The sequence below is a fragment of the Neofelis nebulosa genome, chromosome 12 (genome assembly GCF_028018385.1).
Source record: "Neofelis nebulosa isolate mNeoNeb1 chromosome 12, mNeoNeb1.pri, whole genome shotgun sequence".
Lineage (NCBI taxonomy): Eukaryota > Metazoa > Chordata > Mammalia > Carnivora > Felidae > Neofelis > Neofelis nebulosa.
The window spans coordinates 23123741-23148325 of NC_080793.1; the positions used below are offsets into that span (position 1 = coordinate 23123741).

General features: G+C 38.4%; 1 protein-coding gene across 14 annotated transcripts in view; it reads left to right on the forward strand.

Moving 5' to 3' along the window:
- Positions 1–24585, forward strand: part of LPAR1 (lysophosphatidic acid receptor 1) — a 355096-nt gene that overhangs the window by 104731 nt on the left and 225780 nt on the right. For 5 of the 14 annotated variants that reach the window (XM_058694577.1, XM_058694571.1, XM_058694580.1 and 2 more), the window contains 2 exons: positions 7040–7112; positions 8362–8455. The exons of 3 other annotated variants lie outside the window; for them this stretch is intronic. The gene's annotated coding sequence lies outside the window, so the exon portion shown is untranslated. Of the gene's footprint in view, positions 1–5776; positions 5803–7039; positions 7113–8361; positions 8456–24585 lie in introns of those variants that run through there. 6 more of the 14 variants (XM_058694572.1, XM_058694583.1, XM_058694575.1 and 3 more) reach the window with 3 other exon arrangements.

Below are 24585 nucleotides of genomic sequence, written 5' to 3' on the forward strand. Positions count from 1 at the left end.
GGGAGGGACAGAGGGAGACGGAGAGAGAGAACCGTAAGCAGGCTCCACCACGGCTTGGAGCCCGAGGTGGGGCTTGATCTCACAACCAGGAGATCAGGATCTGGAGATGCAAAATTCTATACCCATCTGTGATAAAATTCAAGGAAAACTTAAGGATAGACAGAAATACCTTAATATGAGAGTAAGTCTCTCAATCTAACATCAACATTCTGCTAGTGGCAAATGCTAAAGGCATTTTATCAAGAGGACAGGAATATTAGCTCTCATCATTTTTCTCCTTTCAAAATTTTTTTAACGTTTATTTTTGAGACAGAGAGAGACAGAGCATGAATGGGGGAGGGGCAGAGAGAGAGGGAGACACAGAATCGGAAGCAGGCTCCAGGCTCTGAGCCATCAGCCCAGAGCCCGACGCGGGGCTCGAACTCATGGACCATTAGATCATGACCTGAGCTAAAGTCGGACGCTTAACCGACTGAGCCACCCAGGCGCCCCTCCTTTCAGTTTTACTGATATGTAATTGACATATAGCACTGTATGACATATTTCCTCATTTTTAAAAATAGCTTTTTAGTAGTTCAAGCCAAGAACAAGGCAACACTGTCATTATTTCTTAGTGATATGCTCAGTGAAAAACAAACAACAACAACAACAACAACAACAACAACAAAGCCTAGACAGAAAAGAATAATGGAAATAAGGAAGTCAGTTAAAAAAACTCTACTATGATTTTGCTATATATGAGAAACAACCCACTGATGAGTATGATGGAAAATATATAATTATAATTTCTACAAAAGTAATTTTTAAATTAACTAAGGAAGAAACTTAAAATGATATACAGAGAGTGTTCAAATACAAATGAATAAATGGAGGCATAACGTGTTTCTGATAGATTGACCCAATATATTACCAATTCTTCTTGGGTTCAAAAATAAACATTTTTAACACTGTTTTTAGTGCGGCGTAATTAATATAGTAAAATGTAAAAATTTTGATTTTATAGTTCAATAAATTTTTACAAATGTATATACCCCTTATGACCACTACACAAGATATAGAACATTTTCATATCCCTAGAAAGTTTCCTTATGTTCCTTCCCAGCCAACATTCCAACCCACAAGTAATTACATTGTGGTATCTGTTATCGTGGATTAGTTTTGCCTGGTATTGAAATCCATAAAAACGCAACTCTACAGGAGGGTCTTTGACATATATCATTTTTTGTTTCTTTTCCTCTGTGGGGGAAAAATAATCTTAAAATTTGAATAGGTTTTTAAATGATAATTTAAAAAGGAATAAAAAAAGTAGAGAGTGAATTGCCTACAACATAGTTAACATGAAGTACTTCACAAATCTGCTTTGCTTCCATTCAGTCTACTTCACTAGCTGATTTTTTCTGTGCTCATTTTGTGGTACTAATTTTAATAGTGTTCCTTTGTGTAAATTGATTTTCCCAGAACTCACCAGACCATAGGTCTGGATAGGGTGACTGTAGTAATAAATTCTCCTGGCACTTGTGCAAGACTAACAAAGAATGTCCAGGCTTTTAAAGTCTTACCTGGTTATTTTTGTGGTGTCTTACTTTAGCTCATGTTGTTCCTCCCTATGCACTGTTTTGAATATCTAATGTTCACGAAACTTGCCGAGAATTTTAAGTCAGCATCATCACTGCTGCTGGTGTCCGCCATGATGACATTGATGACATTGCCAAATGACTACATTTCTTTTCCTTCCTTGGGGAAGTAGCTCCTTTACCTCTCTTCTGCTGTCTACTCCAAGGTACTAGGTATGCCCTTTTATTCCATCCCAGTTAGAGAGTAGTCTCCCAAGCAAAGTTCCATTTGAACTTTTTCCAGACACAAATGAATGCAGACAAATGAATGCCCAAGCCACCTAGTCCACCTCTATGTGTCATGTCCAAATATGAATGAATCTTCCTTAGGATCATCTATAATACCCAAGAACGCATTCCTAGGCTGAGTTAGAAGGGATGGTGCTCCATTCCATTATCAATTTTCGCATTTTCCTTCACACAGGTGGAAACTCTACATCAGCAATGACTGTATTGCTAATACTTGTTTGACTTCAGTTAAACATTTGGCTTAATGGCCCTCATTTCCTTTCTCCAAATGACAAGTCACTATCTTTCCCTATATTCCAGTGACACTGAAGCACAACTGATGGACTCTAGTGAAACAAGTGGCAGGGAGGCCCAGGACAGACAGTGAAAAATCTTGACTCTAAACCAATGAATCAACTAAAGAGGCAAAAACCTCCCTAAGAAAGAAGACTGACCTTCTGAGCTTTTGCCCCTCAGGGAATATTAGTTTCACCTTTCCTGCTAACGTGATGGCAACCAGGCTGGGAACTTGGGATAGATTATTTATTCAATGTGACAGCCTCTCCTCCTCTTTCTCTCCCTCCTACCCTTTACCCATGACCTTTCCAGACTCTTCAAGGTTTCGTAAAACAAATGTCATCAAAGAATCAGACTTAGGTGGTTAGGCATTGATCACCTGAGTTACCTTTGTTTCCCTTTGTCTCAGAAAACAGAACTAAACAAAACACCCCACTCAAACAAAAAACCACATTTAAACATTTCCCAGGCACTCTTTACCTATAGAAATTAATGGCAGCAACAGCAGCCTTTTAAAAATGTTAAATTATCTCACTGATTCTCAGAAAAAACAAAAGTGCTGTAGTTCCAACTGCCTGTGTGGTAGAAAGAAAGATGAATTCTTGAAAAAGGCCGGTTGAGTACAGCTTTCTCTTGTTAAAAGAGAGATTACTCAATGGGAACTGAAAGATCACAAATCTGCTTTTGGAACCGAAAGATAGAGTTATAATACCTTCACAGAAATAAAACCTCCTCCCTCATTGAGCTACTCAAACATTGCACTGCTTGAATAATGTGCTAAGTTAAGTAGGGAGGCCTGTGATGCAGTAATTACCCCAAGGAGGCTGCAGGGAAAGGAAAGTACATTCCAGACACCTAATCATTTACAATTGAGTTTAATGAGGTAGTAATTTACAGCTTTGGGGGTGGAAGTATGGAAAGGTCCCTGCCAGTAACTGGGCAGACTCTTTTAAAATCCTGAAGTTTAATGAAGGCATTGGAGGGTGGAATCATGCGGCCAACCTTGTGTAATTCCATCTGCTCTGTGCTTGGACAGGAAGTAAATGACAGGGCACTTGGGACCTACATCTGGAAACAACATGTTTCAAAGGATTTTATAAATCCTGAAGTAAAAGAAGAAGAAGAAGAAAGAAAGAGAAGAAGAAGAAGAAGAAGAAAAAAAACAGAGGTGAAAGGGCATAGTTATGCGGGGGATGGGGAGGCACAACAGAGAAGGGTCAGTGCAGGTTCTTTTTAGTTGGAAGAAATAACATTTTCTAATGTCATGGTCAGTCATTGATAATAACTGACAAAGCATGCTCACCAAGCCCTGTGTGCAAACACATCGGACTGAGCTTTCCTTTTTGGATAGGATTTGGGTGAAGACTACAAAGCAGTCCAGGTCCACTGAACTTACCCGAACACCCCTTGTCAGTCTTTCAGTAATGTTGCTGGCACCTTCTTTATTGTCATCACTGAATGGTTCATGATTTACTGGGTTAATTGAGTTGTTCATTGGTACTTTTTAAATGCAGCTAGCACATGAAGGGGGTTTATCTTAAAGAGGCAGAAAAGGCTCAAGGCACAATTACGGAGCACGGGGGCAAAAAGTAGCTACTAGACTGGCTTTTCAGTAATCACACCAATGATGGACATATACACAAATCAGGATTTGATAGTGTTTTCTTCTCACTAGGGCTGGCTGTTCTTCATATTTTATTTTGTGTTACCCCGTTTCAACTCTCCCAAAGCAAGCCTCGTGCTCCCCAACATCCAAATCCTCCAAAACACTCTCCTGTATGTAGCCAAGTTTTCTCATTCTTCTCTAGATGTTTCTGAAAGTAGGGAAGAAAGTGGATGGAATAATGAGAGTAGATGAAATGGAATAGAGAAGAGTCATTACATTTCTTGAATTTTAAGAGCATGGATCCAGGTTCAAACTCCTCTTTCCAGCAGTCTATCACAAAATATTTAAGAAGAAGGTATTATGTGCCTGTGCGCCAGGCAGGTGAGTGGTGTTAAAGGGAAACCAGACTTACAGCAATCGATGCTACTTATCGTGATCACAATCACATTCATAATTGAAATCAGTGCTTGAGCATTACCCCATGGTAGGTGGTTTCTGTGTATTGTTTTTTGATACTTTCTGAAAGTATGAAACAGGCCATACTTTTAACCCATTTTGCAGATGAGAAACCAGAGGCTCAGAGAAGTAAATAGCTCAAGGATAGGAAGGATAATAAGTAGAATGGAGAATTCAAACTCAAGTCTCTGATTTGAGAGCCTGCAGTCTTAATTCCTTTGTTATATTGCCTTCAATGTTATATGTTTGGATATCAGACTGTAGGGACTTTAAAAAGATTTGGCCACAAGGCAGAGTGAGGGTCCCGATGGCATTTAGGAAACCATTCCATTCCCCCCAAAGCAAAAATTCAATCTTTAAAGTATCTCATATGATATTTGAACTACTGAATACAGGAAAAGAAGGGTTTTTTTTCTCATGTAATATATATTTTTTTACCATAGCTTTTCGAATCTGGCTCAGAAAAAGGGGGAAATTAGTGGGAAATTAGTTTTCCAAAACTTTATTTTTCTATTTTCCAGAGAATGAATTGTTTTCCATGTCTTATTTTGAACACAGTCTTTTTCTGATTAAAAATCATAAATAAGTTTTTTAGTTTCTCAAGATCTATAATCTACCTTTTGAAAGTCTGGGTAAAATCTGCACACTGGAATAATAATTATTCTTTGGAAAGCTATATGTGCCTATTCACAACAGGAAACATGTGACAAGGTGTTTAGTTATGGTTTCAATCCGCATGAACTGGGGAGGGCTTTCACGTTAAATAAATCTTCACATATGTGACAAAAACAAGCTTCCATACACCACCGGTAATGCCAGCAGTGAAATCTGAGACCAGAAGTGCTAATGAGGGTGGAAAAATTTTGAAAATTTTAATATTAAGCTCTTATTTCTCTCTCTTTTCAAGCCTGCAGAGTTAAAAGCCTGATTTTTGGAGTTTTCTTTGGTACTGCTAATTTATTTCCAGTTTTAAGGACATTATACTGCTAATCTTAGAAAAACAAATCTCTTACTTGGAAAAAGTATACTTAGCCACAAATAAGACTATCATCACTCTATAGAAGGTCATAGAGCTATTAAGTAGCAACTTCCCATTCCCTGGACCAGTGGGTACCAACTTGTCTTGGATTGTTGATATCAGATATTACTCTCATGATGCAAGTTGTGCCGTATTTATCACCTCTCATATACCTTTGGCATGACTCAAACACAAATTGAAAATAAAAATTAAATCCGTGTATCTACTAAAATTCACTTTGATTCTCTTTTTTATTCTTTGGAGAAGGATACCAATGTTCCATTTGTTTAGCATAAATGGGGGTTGGGCTCTTCTATTAAATAGATTTTCTTGTTTGTTTCTCCAGAAATTTTACCTCTTCAATTGCAGGCTTTAAAAACTTGCAGCCAGATTCTGTGGATATCTCTAAAATGTATGAGTTCCTTATCTACTTTTTCAAAAAAGGTACTGAATACAACTCAGTCGTATCCTCCCAACCTCCAATCATTGTTCTAAACACGTGTCTTATGCTGCCCTGTATTCGGACATCTTGCAGGGGAATCACTGCTGAGGTGTGAAGGGCTCTGGAGGTGTGAAGGGCTGTGGTAAGGCTGAACGAAACCAGACTAGGTCATTTATGTTCTTGTAAAGGCTTCTGGAAATTGTGTGTGTGTCTATGTGGGAGTGTGCTCTCTCTAGTACCTCACCGTTGGTCACTTTTAAGCTTCTGTGGTTGGAATACCTAACCCTAAACTTGTGACTCTGAGAGAACCCACTAAGCTTCTTGTGTGTAAGCTTGGGTTTTGTGACATCTGCTTGGGTCATTTAGAGGCTGTGGTTGTTCCATTTCTCATTCTGGATTGTGTAGTAGATATATGAGATTGCCAGATTACTCACCTCTGAGTAAGTAGGCAATTTCTCTAATGTTATGCTTATTTTGCCAACTATTAAATGATTTCACAAGTCTCCATGGCAAATCTCTCTTCTATTATAGACCCTACTTCACTAATGATACTGCCATCTATTTCAATCACCTCATCAGAGGCACAGGTTGTGGCATGAGGCTTTGGGGTACGTGATTTGAAAGTCAGGTACAGCTGACTTTAAATATCTGCTCCCTAACTGGATAATTGCATCATCTTAGGCATGGTCATTTATTTATCCCACTGATCCATTTAACAAAAATTTATTGAATATTTGCTATGTGCCGGGCAATGTTCTGGGCCTTTAGGCTAGCGTTCCTGGAAGCTATAGATCAGTTGGGGACAACAGGTAACAAACAAGTGAGTGATTATATGGTATGTCAAATGGTGGTGGGGCACAAGGGAGGTGGAGGACAGGGTGTGAGAGAGGGAGACAGGTCAGGGGATATTTACGAAAGCTGTTTCAGTGGAGTGCTTGGGAAGAAAGCCTAACAGGAATGCATTCGAGAGAGAATGGGAAGAGTGGGATTTGAGACACTCTGTATAGTCAACATTTCATAGAATTTTTGCAGTGGGGTAAGGCAGAGATGTATTGTGGTAGCTGGGAGGGAATGTGGGGTCAAGTGAGGGTTTCATTTTAAGATCTAGCATTTTTGTGTGCTGTTGTGAACGACTCAGCAGACAGAGGGAAACTGAAGAAGCAGGGGAGAGAGGAAACAATTGTTGAAGTCGTGTTCTTGAGTTGGTGAGAGGGATGAAATCTCCCACACAAGTGAAGGGCTTGGTCTCAGCTCGGAGGCCATGAGTTTATCCACAGCCACAGGAGGGATGATGGAGGATCAGGGCACACATGCCCGTATGTCAGCAGACATGGTGGGGAGTACGTCAAAATCTTTTCCTGTTGCTTCTGTTTTCTCAGTGAACAAGCAAGCAGTCTCAGCATCCGAGAGAGAAGGGGAGGAAGCGTTGGACATGTGAGGACACAGAAAAAGGTACAAACTAACCGTGTAGAGTAGGCAAGTGAATGAGCTACTTAAATATAGTTGAATCACCTGGAGGCTCTAGGGGACCATTTGAGATTAGTGATCATCAGAGTAAAGCTACATGGGTTAGTGGAAGCACTGGATATTTCTGCCTCCATCCTCTCCTCTACTATGAATGAATTTCTATTCCCAGCCCCGAGTACACTACCTTCTCATTATAGATTTTTTTTTTTTTTGGTAAGTACGTACTGAATGGAGGAAGGAAAGAAAAATAAAAATTCTGCCTCTTATTTCCGTATTCAGTCCTTATAGATACCCTATTTCTGGCATTCAAAGATTAAAAAGTAAATCACTCTATACTTTGTATCTCTAGAGATAGATTAACAGTGATTTTTCTTTGGATTTACTTTGGAGATTCCATTTATTTTACTGAATATTTCTTATTTTTCTTCTGGTATGTCCGAATGATGAAGAACATTTCTTGGCACCCCTTTAACAAGACAAAGTCAGAAAAGATTTATTTTCTAACAACTGTTTCCCTTCCAGATAATGGCAAATTACATAAAACATTTCTAGGTCAACCAAGGCAACTGAGAAATTTTGACTTTGACCACGGCTGAGGCAATTTGCTGTGGAGATGGCTGGAGGCGCACACAGCCTCCTGAAGCCAGTTGGGGGGCTCTAATTGATTTCAGATGTGCTCCAAATAACACCGAAGATAAATGTCCCAGAGGTAGATTATTGGAGAGCTCTTTAGCTGTTTCTAATAAAACTTTCTTAAAAATTCCAAGTTTTTTTTTTCTACAGATGCATATAATAATTCTAGCATGAACTAGAGGGCCTGAATGCAAACTACACATGTTTGTTAATAATTTTCCATTTCCCCCTAATAATGAAAGGAATTCATGGTTTTGGTATGAAAGCTGAAAATTATGGATAACTTTAAAGAAGAAAATAGAATCACCAGATATTTACATACATATATTTATCTAGTTGTGATCATATAAAATGAAGTTTTGTGTATATTAATTTTTATGTGATATATTATGAGCCTTTGCTCTCATCATTACAAATTTTTTGAAGTATGAATTCAGTAGTCTTATAATATTGTATAGTGGTGTCTTTTCTTCTCAGTTTTCCATGTAGTCTTGGGGATTCATAGAGGTGTCTTAAGGGCCACCACAGGGCTTGGGAGAAGCAAGAATTGGGAGAAGCAAGCCCAATGGATTCCATGGCTTCCCTTGCACTTTTCAAACAGGTTCACAATGAACTACTTTAGATACTGGGCTTCTGCACAAAATTCTCCTTAAAGAAGAGTTCCCAAGCATATCAAAATTTGAAATCAATTACCGGTGAGCCATAATTTATTTAATCATTTGGTATTTCATATTCAGTTTTTCTATAGTTCAAGTCATATCATGAACAATTTTGTACATACATATATATACATTCACACATAATTCCATAATATAGATATATTAAATATAATAATGTATAAAATATATGAATAAATATATATATTAAAAATGTATAAAGTATGGGGGCACCTCAGTGGCTCAGTTGGTTGAGTGTCCAATTCTTGATTTTGGCTCAGGTCATGATCCTAGGATTGTGGCATCAGGCTCTGCACCGAGCACAGGGTCTCCTTAAGATTTTCTCTTTCTCGGGGTGCCTGAGTGGCTCAGTCAGTTAAGCATCCGACTTCAGCTCAGGTCATGATCTTACAGTCTGTGAGTTCAAGCCCCGCGTCAGTCTCTGTGCTGACAGCTCAGAGCCTGGAGCTTGCTTCAGATTTTGTGTCTCCCTCTCTCTCTCTGCCCCTCCCCTGCTCATGCTCTGTCTCTCTCTGTCTCAAAAATAAATAAAAACTTTAAAAAAATATTAAAAAAAAAAGATTTTCTCTTTCTCTCCCTCTGCCTCTCTCCCCCACTCGCACACTGTCTCTCTCTCTCTCTTTCTCTGTCTCTGTCTCTCTCTCTCTCTCTGTAAAAAAAAAAAAGTATAAAGTATATAAATATATAATTATTTTCTGGGATATGTAAATAGATAATGGATATATAAATAGGTTTATAAATGGACCTGGATAGTGGGTCAGACATAGTATGTTATATTGTGCTCTGTAAATACAGCCCAGAGTACGGTTGTGTATCTTCAACTCCTAATGGCAATGTGGGAAAAGACTTGTCTCATAGCACACAAATTGCATTTTCCTGGTGTTATTTTCCATTTGTTGGTGAAAAAGTAACACATCGCTGTTATTTTAATAAGCAATTATTTTATTATGGTAAGACTAGCCTTTATTCACATGATTATAAGTGATATTTTCTTACACAAATTTTCTTTGCTACTATTTTTATTGGGAGCAGTAGTGTTTTTCCAATGGCTTTTAAGACTTAGAAGTATGCTTTGCATATTAAGGGTATCAACTTTTTGCCTTATTTGTGGCTGTTTTTCCAGTACATCACTTAAGTGTTATGATAGTTTTTATATCATTTAACATGCTTTATGGAGTCTAATTTATCAGTTATTTGCTTTCTGAATCTTTCATGGCCTTTACACTTGGAAAATCTCTTTCCATTTACTTAGACATTCATCTATAATTTCTGATATTCCAAAAGCTTCATTAAAACATTAATATTGGGGTGGCTGGGTGGCTTAGTCGGTTGAGCATCCAACTTCAGCCCAGGTCACGGGCTCGTGGTTCATGGATTTGAGCCCTGTGTCAGGCTCTGTGCTGACAGCTCTGGAGCCTGAAGCCTGCTTCAGATTCTGTGTGTCCTTCTCTTTCAGCCCCTCCCCTGCTCATTCTCTCTCTCTCTCTCTCTCAAAAATAAACAAACATTAAAAAATATTTTAAAAAATTAATATTAATTCACAGGAGTTTCCTTGGGATCAAGATATGCTTTGTTTTAAATTTATAATAGCTAATTTTAATGTTATTTTTTTGAATAACCCATACCAGCTTTATTGGATTATTAATGTAGGAGAATGCACTGATTTTATATATTGACCTTTTATACAACAATTTAGCTAAATTGTATTGTTTGCTCTGGTAGTTTATGTGAAGAGTTTCTTGGAGTTTCTGAATGTTATAAAATATCATCAGGAAATAATTGTTTTGTTTCTTCCTCTCCAACCTGTATGCCACTTATCTTTTCTTCTTTCCTTACCCCTCTGGCTAGGGCATCTGGTACAATGTTGAATGGAAGTATTGATTGTGAGTACCCTTATCATGTTCCTGTCTTTGAAGCAATGCTAACTTCTCACCATTCAGGGTTATTGTTATAGGTTTTCAGTAGATTCTGTTTATCAGGTTAAGGAAGCTCACTTTTACTTTTATTTGCTAGGAGTTCTTTAAAGTCATGAATTATTTTTGAATACTAAAAAATAATTTCCCTCATCCATTGATATGTTCATTTCTTTCCTATTCTACTTTGTGAAAGTGTTTAGATTAAACTAATTAGGTTTTCAGATGTGAACCCATCTGCAATTGAACACCATGTATTATTTATTTTATACACTGCTGGATTCAATTTGGTAATATTTTATCTAGGTACTTTTTGATTTATATTTTTAAATAAGACTGGCCAATTCTCCTTTCTTGCAGTAGTATATACCTTGGAATCAAGGCTATATAAGCAATACAAAGTGAATTGGGGAGCATTCCTTATTTTTCCATCTTTTGGAAGAGAATATTTGATAGAGTTAGCCTGCAAAACCAAATGGGCCCAAGTAAACACTCGGTGTATGAGTGTGTGTGAGTGTGTGTGTGCATACCTATTTCCTAATAATAACAAATTTATTTTGGCAGGTTGTCTGCAGAAGTAGACATGAGCAATGGGACAATGTATACACATGAAAGTCCTCCAGTCAAGAATTAGTTTATTCACCGTTTTTTGAACTTGGGCTGGTGTGCCTTGCTTTGGCCAATAGAAGCAGCTTTGGTTGTGCTGTGCTACCTGTAGGCCTTTGAAGACCAGACAGCTTAGGTTCTGGTTCTCTTGACATTATCAGCCACTGTGTAAAGAAACTCACACTAGATTACCAACAGAATCCAGGGGGAGAGATATTGATGGTGAGGGAGGGAGAGAGATGAGTGTGTGGGAGAGAGAGAGAGAAGAGAGGAAGGGAGGTGGGTGGGGGACAGGGAGGAAGGCCCAGCCAGTCTCAGTCCAATCCTGCCACCCCAGATGAAGCACCAGACACATGATCAAAGCCATCTTGGAACATCCAGCCCCAGCTGAGGTGCTGTAGTCCACACAATATGAGGTGGAAATAAACTGTCTATTCAGAGACATACCAAAATTTCAGAATCATGAGAAGCAATGAATGCTTTTTTTTTTTTAATTTTTTTTAATGTTTATTTATTTTTGAGACAGAGAGAGACAGAGCATGAACGGGGCAGGGGCAGAGAGAGAGGGAGACACAGAATGGGAAGCAGGCTCCAGGCTCTGAGCCATCAGCCCAGAGCCCGACGCGGGGCTCGAACTCATGGACCGCGAGATCGTGACCTGAGCTGAAGTCGGATGCTTAACCGACTGAGCCACCCAGGTGCCCCAATGAATGCTTTTTATACTAAATTCAAATGTTATCCTTGGGTCCGTTTCTGTCTCTTATCATTTATGGGATTGATATCATCGGGGCTTTTTTCCTGCCCGTCTCTCACATTGCTGTTAATATTATTTCATTACATATTTTACTCTGGTAGTGTAATTCCCTTGTTTTATTCTGGATTAAAAAAATTTGTAGCTCTTCCTGTCTCTTTTTTCATTCAGGTGAACTTCAGAATATTTTTGTCAATTTTCTAAACCCTTGGGAATTTCATTAGAATTACATTAAAGTTATTAGTTATTTTGGGAAGGATATTTGCATTATTATCTTTACAACCCAAATCATGATTTGTCTTTTCATATTTTCAAATACTTTTGCATTCCTTAGTAATTATTGTAGTATTTACATTTATTACTTAATTCTTCACTCACTCACTCATTCGTTACTAATTCAGAGGGTACATTTCTTTCTTATTTTTTTAAGATTTTTAAATTGCAGTGTGGTTAACTCACAGTGTTATATTAGCTCCAAGTGTACAATATAGTGATTCAGCAATTCTCTACATGACTCAGAGTTCGTCATGATGGGTGTACTTTTAATCTCCATCACCTATTTCACCCATCACCCCACCCACCTCTCTTCTAGTAACCATCAGTTTTCTATAGTTAAGGGTCCGATTTTTTTTGTTTTGTTTGTTTTCTATTTTTGGTTTTGTTTTGTTTTGTCTCTTTCTCTTATTTCCCCCTTTGCTGCTGTTTTTTTTTTAAATTTCTTAAATTCCACATATGAGTGAAATATGATATTTTTCTTTCTTTGGCTTATTTCACCTAGCATTTTGCTCTCTAGATCCATCCGTATTGCTGCAAATGGCAGGATTTCATTCTTTTTTAATGGCTGAATAATATTCTATTCTATTATATATCTATATATTATATATATTCCATTATCTATATAGCTATCTATTTACTATCTGTCATCTATCTATCACGTCTTCTTATCCACTCATCTATTGGTAGATACTTGGGTTGCTTCCATAATTCAGCTATTATAAATAATGCTGCAATAGATACAGGGGTGCATAAACCCCTCAACTTATTGTTTTCATGTTCTTTGGGTAGATAACCAGTAGTGCAATTACTGGATCATATGGTAATTCTATTTATAATATTTTGAGGAACCTAAATACTATCTTCCACAGTGGTTGCACCATTTTGCATTCCCATCAACAGTGTGCAAGTGTTCCTTTGTCTCCACATCCTTGCCAATACTTGTGTCTTGTGTTTTTGATTTTAGTCATTCTGACATGTGTGAGGTTATATTTTGTTGCAGTTTTGATTTGCATTTCCCTGATAATGAGCATTTTTTCATGTGTCTGTTTGCCATCTGTATATTTTAACTGGATTATTTGCTTTTTTGGTGTTGAATTATTTAAGTTCTTTATATATCCTGGACACTAATTCTTTATTGGGTATGTCTTTTAAAAATATCTTCTCCTGCTCAGTAGGTTGTGTTTTAGTTTTCTTGGTTATTTCCTCTGTGGTACAAAAGTTTTATATTTTGAAATAGTCCCATCAGTTTATTTTTGCTTTTGTTTCCCTTGCCTCAGGGGACATATCTAGAAAGATTTTGTTATGGCCAATGTCAGAGAGATTACTGCCTGTGCTCTCTTCTAGGATTTGTATGGTTTCAGGTCTCACATTTAACCAGGTCCTTAATCCATTTTGAGCTTATTTTTGTGTATGGTATAAAAAAAATGGTTCAGTTTCATTCTTTTGCATATTGCTGCCCAGTTTTCCCAACACCATTTGCTGAAGAGGCTGTCTTTTTCCCATGGTATATCCTTGCCTCTTTTCTCGAAGATTAATTGACCATATAATTGTGGGTTTATTTCTGGACTCTCTATTCCATTCTATTGATCTATGTATTTATTTTTGTGCCAGTTCCATACTGTTTTGATTGCTACAGCTTTGTAATATAACTTGAAATCTAGACTTGTGATACCTCCAAATTTGTTTTTCTTTTTCATGATTGCTTCAGCTCTTTGGGGTCTTTTGTGGTTCCATACAAATTTCAGAATTGTTTGTTCTAGTTCTGGAAAAAATGCTGATGGTATTTTGATGGGGATTGCATTAAATCTGTAGATTGCTTTGGGTAGTATGGGCATTTTAACAATATTTTTTCTTTCAATACATGAGCATGGAATGTCGTTATTTGTGTCATCTTACATTTGTTTCAGCCGTGATTCATAGTTTTCAGAGTACAGGGCTTTCACTTCCTTGGTTAAGTTTATTATTTTTGGTGCAATTGTAAAGGATTGTTTTCTTTTTTCTCAACGTTTTTTTTTTTTTTTTTTTTTTTTTTGGGACAGAGAGAGACAGAGCATGAATGGGGGAGGGGCAGAGAGAGAGGGAGACACAGAATCGGAAACAGGCTCCAGGCTCCGAGCCATCAGCCCAGAGCCTGACGCGGGGCTCGAACTCACGGACCGCGAGATCGTGACCTGGCTGAAGTCGGACGCTTAACCGACTGTGCCACCCAGGCGCCCCAAGGATTGTTTTCTTAATTTCTCCTTCTGTTGCTTCATGAATAGTGTATGGAAATGCAGTGAATTTCTATACATTGTTTTCTATACATTCCTGCAACCTCACTGAATTCCTGTATCAGTTCTAGTAGTTTTTTGATGGAGTCTTTGAGGTTTTCTATATATAGTATCATGTCATCTGCAAATAGTGTAAGTTTTACTATTTCTTCCTTACTATTTCTTCCTTTCTTACTATTTACTATTTCTTCCTTTACTATTTCTTCCTTACTAGTTTGGATGCCTTTCATTACTTACTCTTGTCTGAGTGCTGTGGCTGGGACTTCCACTTCTGTGTTGAATAAAAGTGGTGAGAGTGGCCATCCTTGTCTTGTTCCTGACCTTAGGGGAAAAGCTCTTAGTTTTTCCCTGTTGAGTATGGTGTTCGCTGTGAGTTTTTCATGTATGGCTTTTATTTTTTTAAAAATGTTTTTTTTTAATGTTTATTCATTTTTGAGAGAGTGAGAGAGAGAGAGAGTGAGAGAGAGCAAGCTTGAGCAGGGGAGGGAAAGAGAGAGGGAGACACAGAATCTGAAGCAGGCTCCAGGCTCTGAGCTGTCAGCACAGAGCCCAATGCAGGGCTCAAACCCACGAATCATGAGATCATTACCTCAGCTGAAGTCAGATGCTTAACCGACTGAGCCACCCAGGCACCCCTCATGTATGGTCTTTATTATGTTGAGGTATATTTCCTCCAAACCTACTTTGTTGAGTGTTTTTATCATGAATGGAATTTATACTTTGTCAAATGTTTTTTTCTGCATTTATTGAAATGTGCATTTTTTCTGCATTTATTGAAAAACCATATGACTGTATGGTTTTTATCCTTTCTCTTAATTGATGTGACGTATCACATTGGTTGGTTAATGAATGTTGAACCACTATTGCATCCCTTGAATAAATTCCACTTGATTGTGGTGAATGATTTTTTTTTCAATATATGAAATTTATTGTCAAATTGGTTTCCATACAACACCCAGTGCTCATCCCAAAAGGTGCCCTCCTCAATACCCATCACCCACCCTCCCCTTCCTCCCACCCCCCATCAACCCTCAGTTTGTTCTCAGTTTTTAAGAGTCTCTTATGCTTTGGCTCTCTCCCACTCTAACCTCTTTTTTTTTTTTCTTCCTTCCCCTCCCCCATGGGTTTCTGTTAAGTTTCTCAGGATCCACATAAGAGTGAAACCATATGGTATCTGTCTTTCTCTGTATGGCTTATTTCACTTAGCATCACACTCTCCAGTTCCATCCACATTGCTACAAAGGGCCATATTTCGTTCTTTGTCATTGCCACATAGTATTCCATTGTGTATATAAACCACAATTTCTTTATCCATTCATCAGTTGATGGGCATTTAGGCTCTTTCCACAATTTGGCTATTGTTAAGAGTGCTGCTATAAACACTGGGGTACAAGTGCCCCTATGCATAAGTACTCCTGTATCCCTTGGGTAAATTCCTAGCAGTGCTATTGCTGGGTCATAGGGTAGGTCTATTTTTAATTTTTTGAGGAACCTCCACACTGTTTTCCAGAGCGGCTGCACCAGTTTGCATTCCCACCAACAGTGCAAGAGGGTTCCCGTTTCTCCACATCCTCTCCAGCATCTATAGTCTCCTGATTTGTTTATTTTGGCCACTCTGACTGGCGTGAGGTGATATCTGAGTGTGGTTTTGATTTGTATTTCCCTGATGAGGAGCGACGTTGAGCATCTTTTCATGTGCCTGTTGGCCATCAGGATGTCTTCTTTAGAGAAGTGTCTATTCATGTTTTCTGCCCATTTCTTCACTGGGTTATTTGTTTTTCGGGTGTGGAGTTTGGTGAGCTCTTTATAGATTTTGGATACTAGCCCTTTGTCCGATATGTCATTTGCAAATATCTTTTCCCATTCCGTTGGTTGCCTTTTAGTTTTGTTGGTTGTTTCCTTTGCTGTGCAGAAGTTTTTATCTTCATAAGGTCCCAGTAATTCACTTTTGCTTTTAATTCCCTTGCCTTTGGGGATGTGTCGAGTAAGAGATTGCTACGGCTGAGGTCAGAGAGGTCTTTTCCTGCTTTCTCCTCTAGGGTTTTGATGGTTTCCTGTCTCACATTCAGGTCCTTTATCCATTTTGAGTTTATTTTTGTGAATGGTGTGAGAAAGTGGTCTAGTTTCAACCTTCTGCCTGTTGCTGTCCAGTTCTCCCAGCACCATTTGTTAAAGAGACTGTCTTTTTTCCATTGGATGTTCTTTCCTGCTTTGTCAAAGATGAGTTGGCCATACGTTTGTGGGTCTAGTTCTGGGGTTTCTATTCTATTCCATTGGTCTATGTGTCTGTTTTTGTGCCATGGTGAATGATTTTTTAAAATGTATTGTTGGATTCAATTTGCTAACATCTTGTTGGGGATTTTTGCATCTACGTTCATTAAAGATATTGACCTGTGGTTCTCTTTTTTTGTGGCATGATTATCTGGTTTTGGAATCAGGATAACGCTGACCTCATAGAATGAATTTGGAAGCTTTCCTTCCTCTTCTGTTTTATGGAAAAGTTTGAGAACTATTTTTTTAAATTGAATTTTTATTTATTTTAAGAGAGAAAGAGAGCACAAATGAGGGAGGGGCAGAGAGAGAGGGAGAGAGAAAATCCTAAGCGGGCTCCATGCTGTCAGTGCAGGCCTGATACAGGGCTTGATCTCACGAACTGTAAGAATGATTCATAACCTGAGCCAAAATCAAGAGTCAAACACTTAACTGACCGAACCACCCAGGAGCCCCAAGTACTGTTTTTTAAATGTTTGGTAGAATTCTCTTGGGAAGCCATCTGGTTCAGAACTTCTGTTTGGAGTTTTTTGATTACTAAGTCAGTTTCCTTTCTGGTAATCAGTCTGTTCAAATTTTCTATTTCTTCCTGCTTCAGTTTTGGTAGGTTATATGTTTACAGGAATTTATCCATTTCTTCTAGGTTGTCCAGTTTGTTGGAATATGCTTTTTCATAATATTCTTTTAAGATCCATTATATTTTTGAGATGTTGGTTGCTATTTCTCCTCTTTAATTTCTAATTTTGTTTGAGCTCTCTCTCTCTTTCTCTCTCTTCTTGATGGACCTGACTAGAAGTTTACCAATTTTGTTGATCTTTTCAAAGAACCAGCTTCTGTTTTCATTGACTTTTTTTAGTTTTTATATCATTTATTTCTGCTCTAATCTTTATTATTTCCTTTCTTCTGTTGGTTTTACATTTTATTTGTTCTCCTTTTTCTAACTCCTTCAGGTGTAAGTTTAGGTTATTATTTGGGGTTTTTCTTGCTTCTTGAAGTGGGCCTGTATTGCTATAAACTTTTAGAACTGCTTTTGCTGTGTCCCAAAGATTTTGGACCATTGTATTTTCATTTTCAGTTGTCCCCCATGCATTTATTTCTTCTTTGATATCTTAATTGACACATTTATTGTTTGTAGCATGTTATTTAATCTCCATGTATTTTGTGGTCTTTCCAAAATTTTTCTTGTGGTTGATTTATAATTTCATTGTGTTATAGTCAGAAAAGATGAATGGCATGATTTTGATCTTTTTGAATTTGTTGAGACTTGTTTTGTGCGCTAACATGTGATCTATTCTGGAGAATGTTCCATGTGCACTTGAAAATAATGTGTATTCTGTTCTTTTAGGATGGAATGTTCTGAATATATCTGTTAAATCCATCTGGTCCAGTGTGTCATTCACACACTGCATGTTTTACTTGTAGATTTTCTGTTTGGATGATCTGTCCATTGATATCAGTGGGGTGTTAAAGTCCCCTACTATTATTGTATTACCATTGATTAGTTCCTTTGTTTGTTATTAACTGCTTTAGTATTGGGGTATTTCCATGTTGAACGCATAAATATTTACAATTATTATGTCCTCTGTTGGAATGCCCTCTTAATGATTATGTAATGTCCTTCTTTGTCTCTTGTTACAATCTTTGTTTCAAAGTCTACTTTATCTAAGTATTGCTATCCTGGCTTTCTTTTCACATCCATTTGTATGGTAAATATTTCTCTACCCCCTCACTTTCAGTCTGCATGTATCTTTAGGTCTGAAATGAATCTGTTATAGGCAGCATATAGGTGGGTCTTTTTGTTTTTATCCATTCTGTCCCCCTATGTCTTTTGATTGGATTGGAGTATTTAGTCCATTTATATTCAAAGTAATTATTCATAGGTATGTATTTATTGCCATTTTGTTATTTGTTTTGTGATTGTTTCTGTAGATCTTCTCTGTTCCTTTCTTCTCTTGCTCCCTTCTCTCACCATAAGTTGGCTTTCTTTCTCTTTATTTTCTTGAATATATATTACTTGTTTTTGATTTGTGGTTACCATTTGTTTTGTATATAACATCTTAGGCATATAGCAGTCTATATTAAGTTGATGGTCACTTAAGTTTGAGCCCATTCTTTACTCCTCTCCTCCCCACATTTTAGTTATGTGGTGTCATACTTTACATCTTTTTATTTCGTGAGTCCCTTGACTGATTTTTATAGATAAACTTATTTTTACTGGTTTTGCACTTCCTACTTTGCTTACTTTTACTTATGGTCTTTCCTTTCCATGCAAAGAGTCCCCTTCAACATTTCTTATAGGGCTGGTTTAGTGGTGATGAATTCCTTTTACTTTCATTTTTTTGGGAAACTTGTTATCTCTTCTATTCTGAATGATAGATAGCCTTGCTTATAGAGTATTCTTGGCTGCAGTTTTATTCCTTTCAGCAATTTGAATATATCATGCCATTCCCTTCTCGACTGCAAAGTTTCTGGTGAAAAATCCACTGATAGCCTTATGGGGTTTCCCATGTATGTAATTATTTTCTTTTCTCTTGCTTCTTTTAAAATTCTCTCTTTACCACTATTTTTTAGACTTGTTAATTATTATGTGTCTTTTTGTGGATCTCCTTGAGTTAATTTTGTTGGGGTATCTCGGTGCCTCCTGGATCTGAATTTTTGTTTCCTTTGCCAGATGAGGAATATTTTCAGTTATTATTTCTTCAAATAAATTTTCTGCCCCCTTTTCTCTCTCTTCTTCTGAGATCACTTTAATGCAAATGTTATTAGTAGATGGAGTCACTGAGTTCCCTAAGTCTATTCTCATTTTGCATAATTCTTTTTTTCTCTTACCTGTTCAGTTTGATTAGTTTCCATTACTGTATCCTCCAGGCTGCTGATTTGTTCTTCTGCTTCCTCTGACCTGCTGTTTATTGCATCTTGTGTATTTTTAATTTCAATTGTGTTCTTCATCTCTGAATGATTCTTTTTAAAATCTCTTTGTGAAGGGTCTCAAATGTTCTCCACTCTTAACTCCATTGAGTATCTTTATGATCATTACTCTAAATTCTCTATCAGGCATATTGCTTATCTCTGTTTTGCTTAGGTCTCTTGCTATAATTTTGTCCTGTTCTTTCATTTGGGACATATTCCTCTGTCTCATCATTTTGTCCAGCTCTCTGTGTTTGTTTCTGTGTTAGGAAAGTCAGCTAAGTGTCCTGCTCTTGAAAGTAGTAGGCGGGGCACACACTATTACTAGGTGGTGGTGGTCCTCTGCCAGAGGCTAAGCTATAGCCAATGGAGGCCAATATGCAAAACATGTATGGGTGTGATGTGCAGTGCCTGCAAGTTTTACAAGCTGGTTCTCTGCCACAGGGGATGTGCAGCTGCCACTGAGACCAGGGCTGGCTGGGCCCATCTGCAAAGCATGTGGGGGCAGGTGTACAGTTTTAACAAAGTGTGCATGTCCTCCATGGGAGGTGACTGGTGGCTGCTTCTGGGACTGAAGCCCTGCAAAGCAGGCAGTTGGGAGACTTGGTGTTGGCAAGGTTTGTTGGGGGAGGTGACCCACAAAGCCAGGACTGAGGTTAGCTGGCTGCACGGGGTGGGGTGCTGTGTAAGCAAGTTATGTAGTAAATGCTGGTGCCACGCTGGTTCCCTGAGGTGGCTGTGTGTTTGTGCTGGGAGGGGGGTGAGTAGGGGTGGTAATGGCACCAGCCATATCCTTTGTTTCTGGAGGTGTCTCCCAGTGATCTCTGTCCTTCTGGGATGGTAAAGAATTCTCCCTTCCCTATGTCCCAGGCATTTCTCAAACTGATACTTGTATGCTGAATTTCTGTGGGCTGTTGTGCTGTCTCCTTAAGAGTGGGGACTTGGGGGGCGCCTGGGTGGCGCAGTCGGTTAAGCGTCCGACTTCAGCCAGGTCACGATCTCGCGGTCCGTGAGTTCGAGCCCCGCGTCGGGCTCTGGGCTGATGGCCCGGAGCCTGGAGCCTGTTTCCGATTCTGTGTCTCCCTCTCTCTCTGCCCCTCCCCCGTTCATGCTCTGTCTCTCTCTGTCCCAAAAATAAATAAAAAACGTTGAAAAAAAAATTTAAAAAAAAAAAAAAAAAAAGAGTGGGGACTTGGCTTCCTATCATCCTCTCTTTCCCAAAGCTGAGCTGACCAATTGTTAAAGTTCCCAGCTTTAAGTCACTGGTTGTAAGAATTCATGAAATTTGGCCCCTCTAGTTTTTACCAAATATTGTGGGGATTCATCTTCCCTGTGCAGGCTACCCAGTGTGATAGTCTTTTTCTCTCCATACTGGCAGCTCCCTTCCTCCTACAGACAGGCCCACATGTCCGTTTAGCTCCCTATCAAGTCTCTGTCCTTCCTACCCATCTGATGTGACCTCTTCTCTACATTTAATTGTGGAGTTTATTCTTCTAGTCTTTGGGCCATTTTCTGGGTTATTTGCATGAATATGAGTGTTACCTAGTTGTATCCATAGGAGGAAGTGAGCTCAGGGTTCTCCTATTCTGCCATTTTCCCTGGAACCAAAGGACACATGTCTCATTGAGCTCAAATTTACAGCCCATTACTAGCAAGTGTACAGGACTTTATAGAATGTGCTTTGGATACTAATCCTGTCACCTGGTATTATTTTATTCTCTCCTTCACCCTCTTTTTTATTTCATTTTTTATTTTATTGTGGTTCTGATATATTAGGGCTATCTGGAATCATACTGCAATACATTAATGACTGAACTTTTATACCCACACCTTGCTAGGTCATTGGATCCAGGCTGCCCCATGATGGGTATGACCATGGAGAAAGCAGTTCTAAGTAGAGGAGGCTGACCCTGAAGTTTCTGTCAGCTGGAGGCTTGCTACTGACCACATTCCTCTTAGCTGAGCAGTGAGTCCATTCTTGAAGGGGGACCTGGACAGTGTATTGCTGTGTTCAGCACAGTTCTGAGAAACTTGGGAAGGTCATGTCTTTGGCCATGCCAAATGGAGGTGGACAAAGTGGTTCTCTAAAGTATCTGCTGTTTCTTGCTGTTTTAAATTCTCTGTTTCTCTCAACCACAGCTTTTCCTCTTTTCCCTGATGGGTGTTTATTTAACTTTCTTTAAAGTCACTGGAGAAGCTTGACTTACAGCTTTGATATAAAGAGTGACTGCAAGACCCTCAGCATGTAGCTGTTCACACATAAGCCACAGCAAGGCACAGCCCTGACAGAGCAAGAGGCCCCATTTCTGGCCCTGGAAGGAGATTCCAATTAAATAGTATTCATGGACTTACATTTAATTGAAACCTTTTGGCATGCCATTTTCATTGTTTCATCTTTCTATAGTATTTTTGTGCTTGAAGATTTGCATGCAGTGCTAACTCCTAGACTTTCTGTAAGTAAATAGACCTAAACTTTCATTAATACATAAATTGGCTGCCATTTGCATTTCTCTCCATCTGGAATATGATGTCTCATATTTCCAATGGACATTTTGTCCCTGAAGCAATTTAATCAAATTCATCTGATGCCATCATTTTTTAAAAAATCTGTAAATTAAACAAAATTATTTTTCTCTTTTTATATTACGTGTTTCTTAAATCTCAATTAAACATTTTCCTTAGGATCGTTATCTACGGAAAGGAAGACAAATTTTGAAATGGATATAAAGGGGGGCACCTGGGTGGCTCAGTCAGTTGAGCTTCCGACTTCAGCTCAAGCCATGATCTCATGGCTTGTGAGTTCCAGCCCTGCGTCGGGCTCTGTGCTCATGGCTCTCGGAGCCTGGAGCCTGCTTTAGGTTCTGTGTCTCTCTGTCTCTCTCTCTCTCTCTGACCCTCCCCCTCTCATGCTCTGTCTCTCAAAAATAAACATTAAAAAATCTTTTTGAAATGGATATAAAGGTAGCAGAACCCCAAACAGGTTTTTTAAAATAAATTATGTAAATAAACAAGTTATTTACATAGTTGTATGCATTGAATTTCCAAAGAAATATAAAAATCTATTTACAATGAGATATTCTCAGGAACTAATTTAAAAGAGACATCTGTGATTAAGGTATTGTAAACAATTAATGGCAACTGTTTAACAATGCTTACTTAGATATGGTGCTGCCAAATATGCTTTTACTTATTTTAATTTTTAATTTTTTCTTATTTTTTTAAATTTTTTTTTTTTTTTTGAGAGAGAGAGAGAGACAGAGTGTGAGCGCAGGAGGTACAGAGAGAGAGGGAGACACAGAATCTGAATCAGGCTCCAGGCTCTGAGCTGTCAGCACAGAGCCTGATGTAGGGCTTGAACTCACAAACTGCGAGATCATGACCTGAGCCAAAGTTGGGACCTTTAACCGACAGAGCCACCCAGGTGCCCCCAAATTTGCTTTTAAAACACAGTGTATGATATGCTCTTTCCCATTATTTCATTAGGCTCTTGTTGGTATGTAACACTAAATAAATAAAGACCCTAAAACCAAACCAAACTAAATGAATAAAGCCCCGAGAAACTACAGGTACTAGGAGACCACATTCCAAAGAACAGAAGGAAATTCCATCTGCTGCTGTGACACAGAAGCTGGGTTGAATCTAAAGGATCATGACCTCTACCCTCCCCTACTAACGCCATAGTGCACGGCAGGTGGGAAAATACAGCAGAAGGAGATTTTTACTCGTCTCCAGTCTCTGGCCTTAGCTCTGAGACATGGAAGGCTTGCAAGTTGGCCCTCTTCACCACCTCATATATATGCACTTTTTGATAAGGGTGCCAAGTATGCGTCTCTCTCTCCAGTTCCTAGCCCCCATCAATATCTTCTCTTTTTCACTCATGGCAGCAACCTGACGGTTTCACAAACTAAAGGAGAGGAATACAAGGATGTGTTGTTTCCCAAGAGGTGTATTTACTTCAGTTGAGAGGTAATAGGTCAGGGAATAAATGGAAAGAATGTGGAGGGTGGTAGGAAGCCTTTTTGGGTAGTAGACCTGAACAGAGTAAAACCTCAGGCTGTAGCCAGAGGCCTAGAGCCACACTAGAAGGTGGGGTACATCAGTGGGTCTGAGGTGGAGATCCAGTCAGGATGCAAATAAAGGGAAGAAGAGTGAAGATAATATACCTATTCTAGTGGAAGGCAAAAATAAGGTCCAAGTTGATGTCTGCTTAAGCATGGAAAACAAGACAAAATGACATGCAGCCTATGAAATGTCCTTAAATTTGCATTTTTCATGCCATTACGACGTAAGCATTTAAAAAATGTTATTAGAAAGTTACTTGCAACATATTTCAATGGCCATATATTACACTGAATGGATGTACTAATAGTCTCTTAATCTCCTAGTCTCAGGTATTTGTATTATTATTTTTCACTAACATAGACAAAAGTGTAATAGCCAAATCGGTGACAAAGATCCTATTGTAATCAATTTTTTTATTAGAAGGGAATTCTAGAACTGTGATTATTGGTAAATTACGACTAGTTTTTAAATTATCTTACTATACACTATACGGTTACTTTCCAAACACTGTAGCACTTTTTGCCACCACCACCAATTTATGAGAATGCTTATCTTAGTGGACAGCTACCATCAGTGGGCTGTTGTGTTTGTTTTCTTTTAACATCATCATGCCTGAAAATATTTATATATTATCATTGTAATAATTTCCTTAATTAATAGGAAGGTTGAACATTCACAATTATTGGAAGCAATGATTATTATACTCTCTCTTTTTTTTTTAAATCTAATGTTTATTTATTTTGAGACAGAGAGAGAGAGAGAGAGAGAGAGCAAGTGGGGGAGGGGCAGAGAGTAGGAGAGAGACAATCCCCAAGCAGGCTCCATGCTGTCAGTGCAGAGCCCGACATGGGGCACAATCTCACAGACCGTGAGATCATAACCTGAGCCAAAATCAAGAGTTGGTCACTCAACTGACTGAGCCACTCAGGCGCCCCTATACTCTCTCTTTTGTGAAATCTCTTATCATATATTTTCATTTATTGTGCTAGCACTAGGAAAAATTTTAATCGTTTAATTTTCTATCCAGGTAAAGGGGGAAGACAGTTTTGTGATAGTCAAATTATAGGTTATATCACTAAATTAAACCATGAG